We start from the raw sequence: 5,385 nt of genomic DNA, 5'->3' as shown, positions 1-5,385 counted from the left end.
GCAAACAATTAAAATTAAATAAAAATATGTGCATAGGCAAGAATTCTTCCTGTTAAGACCACATATACCTCCATCAGCACATGAGTGTAAGGTGATTGGCAAGATAAAGAGGAGCAAATAACTTTTCTACCCTCTTTCTGACTTCAGACTCAGGTGTTCACTGGAAAATGAAGACTTATCTCAGTCTTCTCTCCAGCAACACATTGGCCCAAAGGGAAAGGATTCATGCTACCATTCCTCCGAACCCGCATTGTCTGAGCAGTACAGCCAGCAGGAATGTGTAATAGTAACTATAAGCAAGTTGTGAGAATTTAGGGAGGATTCTGTAATGATCTGGTTCTGGGTGGACCTGTAAGGAATGATCTGTCTTTCCATAATGTCTTTTTCCCCTTAAATTATTCCAGATAAATGGTACATGTCACCGTGCCTGACTTCTGTTTATGTTGCTAGTGTATGCGTTAATATGGGTTACATGCATGGGGAATATTGCGCAAAAACTCAATTTAATGTAATTATCACCTCAGCTGCTGATAAAGTTATGATTTGATGAAGGCATTGCATAATTACCTACCCAACATCTCTATTTTAGGTACTAATAAAACTTATTTAGAATGAAAAGTTTTGAAGACCACAATAAATATCCATTAAGTAGTTGGGGAAAAAAACCCACATCTACTTTAAAAGGAACTGACATGCATCTTAATATTACAGAGTGTGGCCCTTAAGACAGGCAGGCTAATCTTTTGTTTCTCTTTTTTCAGGTAAATTTAAGTTCAGTGCACTGTGTTAAATGTCTTGCAGTTCAGCAGCATTGTGCTTTTGGGAGCCTAAGCATCTTCCTCAGTTCCAATGGCAACCTACAAGTAAACATGGTGGACCAGGAAGGAGGAAAAAGTAAAAAAATAAACTTCTGAGAAATTAGTTTTTTGACACTAGAGCTAGTGCTCCATTTCTCTTATGTAGAACTGATGGTCATTAACACTTTAGAAAAATTATGCTTGTTCTAAACTCAATATGACCTGGAAAACTGTTCCTGCACTTCAGTGATTAACAGCTTTGAAACAGGGCCCAGGATAGTCTGTCTTCTTCTTCTGTGTTGTACTTTCATTTCTCCAGGATTTATGCAGCTGTAGAAATGACACTGCACACAGTTATATGGTAGATGTCAGAGGCATAAACTGTCACAACTACACTTGAAAATAATCAGTCCTGATTAAAGTGGGGGGCAAAGATTTCATTTTAACTATCTGCTGACAGTCAGCTAGTTAAACACTTTAAAATTATGTGCCATTATCTTTTCTACCTCTGTATTCATGTTTATACTGAAGTTCTTAGTACTGAAGTCTTAGCAGTGGTCTAAGCCAAGTCTCGGTCCCTTGAGAACAGGTTGGAATTTTGTTTTTTGCTATGTGGAAATGCAAATGTGACTAACAGGACTGAAACTGCTTTTTTATGTCAAATTCAGAGGCCGCTATCAGTGGGTAACAGAAAACTTAGACCATTCCCATCGAACTCAGTGGAATAACATGTTGACTTCTATCAAAGCTGCAGCAAAGTGTGAAAGCAAAAGTCGAGCATTAGTCACAACACAAGGACACTTTCCATCCATTTTTGACATGCACCCATTCTCCGCTACAATTTTACACCCTTCTAGAGTTCCAGACTAATACTGAAAAAATGCACTGATGAATCGGTTCCCACACACTTAGTTCAGACAAGTGTCTTCTGAAATTATAATCCTTACAGTCCTTGAGGGCTGAACTGATTTGAGTATATTGTCACATTTCTGAAAGGATGATTTAATTTATTTTGTTTTTTTTTTTAAAAGAAAAAAATAAAGAAGTATATGTTAGAGTATCTCTAAAAGGGCAAAATATTTCCAGCATAAGATGAATCTGTGCCCAGACAACATCGGGGCCAGCAATAGGAGGGAGAATGTCTTGACAAATGTAAAAGGTATCAGCACCAGATAAGTACCTTCAGTGAATCCAGAAAATAAGGCAGTCAAACAAATAATATTCTACAAGGGTTAAAATTAAATCTCTAACTGACCAAAGGCTGAATGGTGTTTCAAAATTGATAAGAAATTAATAGTTTCCAGTGAACTAAGCCAGGGATATTTCTTCAGCACTGAAACCCATAATTGAATGCCAAATGCCTATAGCTTAGCTCTTGTTAACCAGTCATGCAAATTCTTTACCATGGCTTTGTAACGGGTATGGCCAGCATGACAGTCACATGTTTAATTTTACAAAGTAATATAGAGGGTATGTCCAAGTATACTGGAAGTCTGATAATGAAAATACCTTTATTCGAAAACAAACTTCTCTACAGACAAAACTAATCTTAGACATTCACATCCATTTTTGAGTTCATCTGAAGACATGTAGCTCTCCCAGTGATATCAAATGGAATTTCTCACATCAAAAAAACATCAGATCTCACTGTTATGAGCTGCTGCACCACACATCGTGTTCATGATTAAATTAACTGCAGTTTAATTGTGATTCCAGAAGCCAGATATCTAAGTTTTGTGGGTTTTTTTTTCTAAATAAATGACAATAGCCATTTATTTCTGTTTTATATATTAAATATATTATTTTATACTTTTTGTAAACATTCTTATTCTCTATAGACATTGGAATGTGTTCAGTGCTATCACTTTGGATCTTAGACATTGAACGCTCCTGAGATTTGCTAACACTTGGAAGAGAAGTTATTAGAAATCTGTGGTGACACAGACACACACAAGGAGTCCCTTTAGAAAAAAAATGGTCTTACTGTAAGTTCTGGTATACATTACTGTAGTATGCTTGTAGGGTGTCATTAGTTTTTTATCCTTAATTCCAATCCTTTGAGATCTTCTGCCAAATCCTGATCACTTCAGAATAATTAGGAGTTTTCCCCACCATAATTATTAGGCAGACTACCATTGACTTTGATGAGTTTTCAAACAACGTCTCAGAAAATTCTGTTTTAAATTAGTTATCCTAATATAGTCATACTTCTATGGCTTAGAAACTTGGAAATCCTACAAGATGACTCATAAAAACTAGAAATATAGCAGAAATTAGTTTCTTATGCTGTTTCAGTCCTTTACTTCCATTTTTCAATTCAAAAAAAAATTCAGTTCAAAAAAAACCCCAACCAAACAAACACCAAACAGAATCAACCAAATCAGCAAAATAAAAGAACTAACATTTCAAACCCCAGTTTTATAAACACCAGCCTTTGAGTAAACTGATTTCTTAAAATATCTGAGAGGCCTGGTTTGGATTTCTCTGCTAACTGAAGTACTGCACACTCACTGGAATTCATGGAATTGGAATTTATTCTGACTATACAATTATATGCAATCTCTTCAACTAAGGTGTATGTTCTATGTAAGGATTTTTAATATTTAGCAGTAAAGAAGTATATGTTAACTCTTGTATTTTCTGCTGGGTAAAGAGTCATGTTCTGAGTGTATTTATGATAGTTCACTTAAAAAAGCTGGAGAAAAGAAAGTACTTGTTTTTTCCCCCCGCCCACCCCTCATCTCACTGACCTGACCAGCATATTTGTAAGACTGTTTTCATAAAGGATGTGCCATCTGACTTTGATGTGTTTTCCCTGTTGCTGCTCCACTGCTTAAAGGTTTTATTTATTCCCTTTCACTTGGAAAAAAAGTGTCTTTATATAAGGCTTCTAGACACAGTGCTGAATTAAGGGTTGGGTTGATTTGCATCACTGTCATTAAATTTTGGGAGGCATCACTTGTCAGAGATTGTCCCCTGACACTTCAACCCTTCAATATACATAAGTTTCCTCTGGGAATTCACATATCTTGAAGTGTTTTGTCCAGAGATTGGCACTAAAGAAGGAGCTAATCTGAGGATACAAAAACAAATTGCCAGATATTTCTTCTCTTCAAACCAATATTGAGAAGAACTGAAAATGCACATTAACATCTTGGAGGGCTTTCAAATCTTTTTTGAGCAGTAAAACAAGGCCTCATGTAATATACTCTTTACTAGGAAAGTATACATTTGTCAGTGAATTGTGACAGAACGGCATTTTTAAGAAAAAATTTCTTCCTTCAGAATTTGCTTGTCTATACAACAGACACTCAAAATTCCCAAGGACTCTTTGAATATTTACTGCAAAATAAAACAATAATCTTAATATTGGTACTAATATATTATCAGAGGCTACAGATCCGATGATTTTCTATGTTGACCTGTTTTGTGAGATTTGTTCTCAACATCTGTCATTAATAGGGCACAGTGTTATCAGGATCCACCCTGGAGGTTCATGCAGTTCATACTGACTAGGTGAACTGTCCTTATTTCATGAAAGATGCTGTTTTCACTAGGGTCTTGAATGACTACAACAGCTCAAGCTTATAAATCTCTTTCTGCTTTTCAGAGCAACGTCAAGAATTTGAAGCAATCAAGGATCACATCAAGGATCACAGACTGGGATGTAACCAGAGCTAGAAGTTTCATAGAGAAGGATGGATGGAAACGGGGTGGACCTAGGCTATAAAGCTCAGGCAGAGTCAGCAGTGTGTTCTTGTGGAGCTGTATATCTGCTTTTTCTGATGTGGAAGGAGTGGGCATGTTATTAGGAGCAACACTTGCTGTATTCTACTACCACCACCACCACTTACTGAATGCCTGCATGTCCTAGCCTGGCTTTTCTGGAAATCACACACAGACAGCAATGACAGAGCAGACAGTGAACCACTCCTGCTCCAGCAGTGCTGGCCTTGCTGCTTCCTCTTTGATCTTTACTCCACTGAAAAATACTTCCAATAAACAGAAACCTGATGTAGCAGATTACCTTTTCTTCACTATAAATGTCTATATAATGTATTATTATCAGTCACCATATTGATGCCTTTTTGCAGGCATCTCTAAAAGAATAACAAAAGCAGCTTACAGATCGTTTCTCTCTTGAAAATTTAGTGTCAACAAAAACATAAACTGAAATATATTATTTAAATTGGTAAATAGCCAATAGAAGGAGTCTGGTTAACAAATAATAATCATTCTTCATTGTTTTTTTGACCTATACTAAAACATAAGTTCCAGTTTTCATGAGTCATCCTAATTAGAACAGTAATTGAAATTAGATTTGTTTTTCCATCATAAATAGGTCATCCATTAGAATAAATCATTTTATTGTCTTGCAGAGCTGTACAGGAGCCATGCAGCACACTGGGTTCTTGAAGCACTGTGTTCTGGACAATCAATAAGACAAATTTATGAACATGATTTGTTCACTGAAGTAATTTGATTGTATGTAATCTGATCAGAACGGATTTAGAAAAACGAAGTTGGAAATTGGGAAATGAGTAAAGCAGATGCATAGTAACACAAAAGCAAACCAGTAACATGAAGC

The sequence above is a fragment of the Falco punctatus genome, assembly GCF_963210335.1.
Source record: "Falco punctatus genome assembly, chromosome: 4".
In the NCBI taxonomy this organism is placed as follows: Eukaryota; Metazoa; Chordata; class Aves; order Falconiformes; family Falconidae; genus Falco; species Falco punctatus.
The sequence above is the reverse complement of the archived record's forward strand: the minus strand, read 5'-3'. Positions refer to the sequence as shown.